The following is a 6,000-nucleotide window of genomic DNA, read 5'->3' as shown; positions in this document are numbered from 1 at the left end:
TATATAGATGGCTGGCTAAAAGCATCTATCCATATACTTTGTGCCTTTGGTCAGGAAGCTGCAATCAACATAAACAATGCACACAAATATATTGGCTGTATTTTGCATTCACAATCACACAGTTAAAGTATATGAAATATTGAGACAAACTGTTTTTCACTTTCTTAATTTGACTGTTTTCCCATTTTTCAAATTATTTTTCATAAATTTTCCTCACTTGCCAAAGAATGAATATTTTTCCATCTATCCCCTCTCTCGCAGCTGACATCTACGTTTCTTCTTTAGCAGTGCCCCAATGTCTAAGGCCAACCTCAACAATCGCTGCTCTTGATCTCAGCCACTCTTATCTTCTCAACCATAATATACTTAAAATCATATTCTCTCTCTCTCTCTCGCTGTTTACTAGCCTCTCTACTAGTGCATTTACCAAAAAATGGAAAATGATACTTTACCAGTGACCTTAAAAACATCACTAGGGTATTAGGACAGGCTTAGCTCTGCCGAGGTAACAATTTAAACTATTTCTAGCCAAACACAAGAAAGGTTTATCTTTCCCGATGGCACCCCACTCCAGTACTCTTGCCTGGAAAATCCCATGGACGGAGGAGCCTGGTAGGCTGCAATCCATGGGGTCGCAAAGGGTTGATTGGACACAACTGAACGACTTCACTTTCACTTTTCACTTTCATGCATTGGAGAAGGAAATGGCAACCCACTCCAGTATTCTTGCCTGGAGAATCCCAGGGATGGGTGAGCTTGGTGGGCTGCTGTCTATGGGGTCGCACAGAGTCAGACATGACTGAAGCGACTTAGCAGCAGCAGCTTGTCACCAAGATGGATAGCTTGGATCTTCTTGAAAACTCTCCTTAATACTGACTCGGCAACCCAGGTTGCCTGCACGTTGTGGTTACTCTTTTTGGAACACATGAGTTTCACCTTTGCCCTTGAGGGCAAAAAAAAGTGGAATACAACATGAGATGTTTTCAAAGCTCAGTGCCTAGAAACATCATGCATCGTTTCTATCAACATGCCATTTCCCAGATGCAGTTCTGTAGTAGGAACCTAACTGAGAGACAAAAATGTACTCTTCCTATGCTTAGGAAGAGAAGATGTTGTGAACGCTAGCACTTTCTCTGGTATAGTCACACTAATTGCACATGTCTCATCCAGCTATTGCTCTTATGTCTCCGCTCTTCTTAAGAACAAAATTTTTTAAAGAATCTCTCTCTATTCCCTAGTTCAGTTCAGTACAGTCACTCAGTTGTGTCTGACTCTTTGTGACCCCATGATTTGCAGCACGCCAGGCCTCCCTGTCCATCACCAACTCCTGGCGTTCACCCAAACTCATGTCCATCAAGTCGGTGATGCCATCCAGCCATCTCATCCTCTGTCTGTCATCCCCTTCTCCTCCCTGCCCACAATCCCTCCCAGGGTCTTTTCCAATGAGTCAACTCTTCGCATGAGGTGGCCAAAGTACTGGAGTTTCAGCTTTAGCATCATTCCTTCCAAAGAACACTCAGGGCTGATCCCCTTCAGAATGGACTGGTTGGATCTCCTTGCAGTCCAAGGGACTCTCAAGAGTCTTCTCCAACACCACAGTTCAAAAGCATCAATTCTTCGGCACTCAGCTTTCTTCACAGTCCAACTCTCACATCCATACATGACCACAGGAAAAACCATAGCCTTGACTAGATGGACCTTTGTTAGCAAAGTAATATCTCTGCTTTTGAGTATGCTATCTAGGTTGGTCATAACTTTCCTTCCAAGGAGTAAGCGTCTTTTAATTTCATGGCTGCAATCACCAGCTGCCGTGATTTTGGAGCCCAGAAAAATAAAGTCTGACAATGTTTCCACTGTTTCCCCATCTATTTCCCATGAAGTGATGGGACCAGGTGCCATGATCTTAGTTTTCTGAATGTTCAACTTTAAGCCAACTTTTTCACTCTCCTCTTTCACTCTCATCAAGAGGCTTTTGAGTTCCTCTTCACTTTCTGCCATCAGGGTAGTGTCATCTGCATATCTGAGGTTATTGATATTTCTCCTGCCAATCTTGATTCCAGCTTGTGCTTCTTCCAGCCCAGCATTTCTCATGATGTTCTCTGCATATAAGTTAAATAAGCAGGGTGACAATATACAGCCTTGATGTACTCGTTTTCCTATTTGGAACCAGTCTGTTGTTCCATGTCCAGTTCTAACTGTTGCTTCCTGACCTGCATATAGGTTTCTCAAGAGGCAGGTCAGGTGGTCTGGTTTTCCCATTTCTTTCAGAATTTTCCACAGTTTATTGTGATCCACACAGTCAAAGGCTTTGGCATAGCCAATAAAGGAGAAATAGATGTTTTTATGGAACTCTCTTCCTTTTTCGATGATCCAGTGGATGTTGGCAATTTGATCTCTGGTTCCTCTGCTTTTTCTAAAACCAGCTTGAACATATGGAAGTTCACAGTTCCCTAGTTCAAGTTTTGTTTTGTTTTGTTTCCCCTGGGCTCTCTACTTTCTTCTCCAGAGGAGCACATCTGGTTCCTGTTTTTAAATTGTCAGATTGCTACACTGTCCTAAGTTTATGTCTCCTGTCCTGTCTTCATTTCTTCTTTTTAAGTTGAAGTGTAGTTGATTTACAGTGTTATATTAGTTTCTGGTGTACAACAAAGTATCAATAATTCAGATATGTATATATCTTTTTTCATATTCTTTATCACAGGATATTGAATATAGTTCCCTGGACTGTGCCATAGGACCTTGTTGCTTGTCTGTTCTATACATAATAGTTTACATGTGACTATCCTCGTTTCAGTGTGGCTTTTCATATTTAATGGAATTTGGTTTCTTTCCTTTCTCTTTACTACCTTTCCATGTAATCTATCAATGAGTCCTACTAGTTTCAATTAAAAATGTATGTTACGTGTGAACCTTCTTTCTACTTTTCCTCATTAAGAGAAGCTTAGGTTTTTCTCTCATCTAGCCTAGTACAATAGTTTTATAACTTGTTTTCTTGTTAGTTTCTGTTAGTTTGTAACTCTTGTCTTCATAAAATTTATTCTCAAAAAAACAGCCAGAGATTTATTTGAAAATAAAACTATATCACTCCCTTGATTAAAACCTTATAAAGGCTTATTATAATTATAGTATGTCTGAACTCCTTAGTATCATCTACACAGTTCTATAAAATGTGTCTCTTACTTGCCCCTTTGATGTCATTGCCTACCACTTATTTACTCTACCCTAGCCAACTCTGGTCTTCTTGGTGCTAACTGAACATTGCTCACCTCAGGGACTTTGCATTTGTTCTTGTTTTCACTGGGAACTCTCTTCCCCACATCTACCTCACATCTTGGGTAGTAAATTCGTGTCAGTTAGCTCTCGTTTCTAACACTACCTTTCTTAATTACTCAATTAAAACTTTCAGTTTTCCCCTCCAACTATGTTAATTTGTCTTCCCCCAAAGCAAATCTTGAGACAGGGACTTGAATGTAGGTAGAAGTTGATTCTATGAAACACAAATGAAGGAATGGGAAAAGTGAGGCAGAAGAGTGAAGAAAAATGAATAGGTTGCTGCAGTGATAAAACGGAGCTAAATCCTTCTGAGATACTCTAAGAGAATGTGGAACGCATGACAGAATTTTCCCATCAGAGGAGAAGGAGACTGTGGTATTTGTATACTAACTCTCATCCCCTGCTGGTTGAGGAGTGAGCCAAACCCTGCCCCCTGCGCTGCTGAGCTGTGCCTAGCCAAGCCTACTGCTATGGTGCCGGGGAAAGCCGTCAGACAGAGAAGTAGAAATATGCAAGTGCTTGAGGTTCCAGATGGTGTTTAACATAGTTGCAGGTGAACTCAAGGCAGTCCATAGAGATACATGGCAGGGCATCAGTAACATCTGTCACACACCTCTGTCCCCCAAACACACACACACACTACCTATGGATATGCTGTTTGACAACTATTAGTACATTTCTGTATTTTCTCATTTATCATATTTACATATTTGTTTGCTTATTTATGTTTGCTTTCACCAGAAAGCATGTGAATTTCATAAAAACAAGATTCTTGTGTTTCTTATTCACTGTGACTTTCTAAGTGCCTTGGACAGTGATTGGAATGCACACAGCAGATACCTTTTAAATGAAGGGAAAAGCAATATTCTCTGCAAATTTTTACTATAAGTACTGGGATCATTTTCTAGAACACTTTAAATTAAGGTCTACCCTATCATTTTCTTATAAGTCTATGATTTTCCTTTTTTTGTTAAAGCAGGAACTGTGCTTTCTAAACCATGACTGTCTTAACATTATTTACTACTGGAGATGTCAGCATATTTTGTGCAGTTGATGATACTTCTAAAAAAAATGCCATCTGCCAGCCATATCAATCAGCAAGTGACAAGGGATATATAGAAAAATGTCTCTAAACTCAAGTGACAAGAACATATAAGCATACACATCACTAACTGCATGCAGCTGTCCCAAGAAAGAACCTAAGTGCTGTACATAAGAATAAGTGGAAAGAAAACTGAGAGAAGAGAGAGAAAATGAGTCATTAAAGTGATAGGAGTGATATATCCTAAGTAGGTTCTGGCTTAGAGGCCATAAAAAGGAGACACATTTTAAGTGAAATTTAGAAGGCATAAGGACATGGGTTTATATTAAAAAAAAAAAAAAAAAAAAAAACACACCAGGAAAAGATGAGTGAGGGTCCATTGAAGGTGAAGCAGAGATTATAATATTAATTGTGGAGAGAAGAAAGTGGGCTTTGTTTGGAGTGAAGATCAATGCTGTGAATTACACTTAATCGGCTAAGCTTTTTAGACATTAATATGGATGTTTGAAAAGGCTTACACCTGTAAAATGGCTCGGCTTTTTAGAGAACCCCAGTGATGGGGAGGATAAAAGCTGTGAGTTCAACACCTATAGCTTTTCCTTCCTAAAATCACTACCATGGTATTTTTTAATTTAGGAAGAGTTGCTATGGTGATTCATGTCTTGAGCAGTCCTAGAGAAGACTAGGATAATGCATGATTATTATGGATTGGTGCAGTGGATTAAACAAAGGCTATTTCTGAAACCAACTAGTATCTTACTGATTAAGTACAGATTCCTGTTTTTGTAGATTACTCCTTGGATTTGTTCCTTACCTTTGTTCCTGAATCAATTTTTAACTCTAAATGTTCTGCCTTTAATGTATGAAACTATTTGATGTAACAGTCTTCAGAAAGAAGAAAAGATGGCAGATAAATTCCTTGAGATATTTTCTTGTGAAGTGAAGTGAAAGTCGCTCAGTCGTGTCCGACTTTTTGTGACCCCACGGACTATACAGTCCATGGAATGCTCTAGGCCAGAATACTGGAATGGGTAGCCTTTCCCTTCTCCAGGGGATCTTCCCAACCCAGGGATCAAACCCAGGTCTCCCACATTGCAGGCGGAGTCTACCAGAAGAGCCACCAGGGAAGCCCATATTTTCTTGTAATGTTTTATAAATCATTCAAGGTGGAGATTATTGGTAAAATGCCTAAAAGTAAGATTTGAACTATTTTAAAAAAAACTAACAAGACAATATTTTTGCACATTTCTATCCATATACATGAAGGTTCCTTTAGAGTATGAAAGTGTAAGCACTTCAAGGAAGATTAATAACCATATTTCCTTTTGAATTTCACTGATGTCAGTATCTGAGTGTCTATATATGATGTTCTCTTTAAATACATGTGAAGAATCAATGCACAGGGTGTGTAAACCATGACATAATGAAGTAGAAATGGCACTCAGATCGATTTTAGTATCTACCATATTACAAGTAAACTACCATATTACAGCCTCACATGATGTGACATGATTGCAGATGGAAGGGGAAACCACTATAACCTGCCTCCTGCTTGATGGACTTTTCTCATCCAAGGGATCCTCTATTTGAGAAAAGATGAAATACAACTGGGATGTTAAGAGAAAAGTTAAATCACTTGCCACTTTTCCAGAGAATAATTGTAGATATGAATAGAGAGAGAACAT

The sequence above is a fragment of the Bubalus bubalis genome, chromosome X (assembly GCF_019923935.1).
Source record: "Bubalus bubalis isolate 160015118507 breed Murrah chromosome X, NDDB_SH_1, whole genome shotgun sequence".
In the NCBI taxonomy this organism is placed as follows: domain Eukaryota; kingdom Metazoa; phylum Chordata; class Mammalia; order Artiodactyla; family Bovidae; genus Bubalus; species Bubalus bubalis.
The sequence above is the reverse complement of the archived record's forward strand: the minus strand, read 5'-3'. Positions refer to the sequence as shown.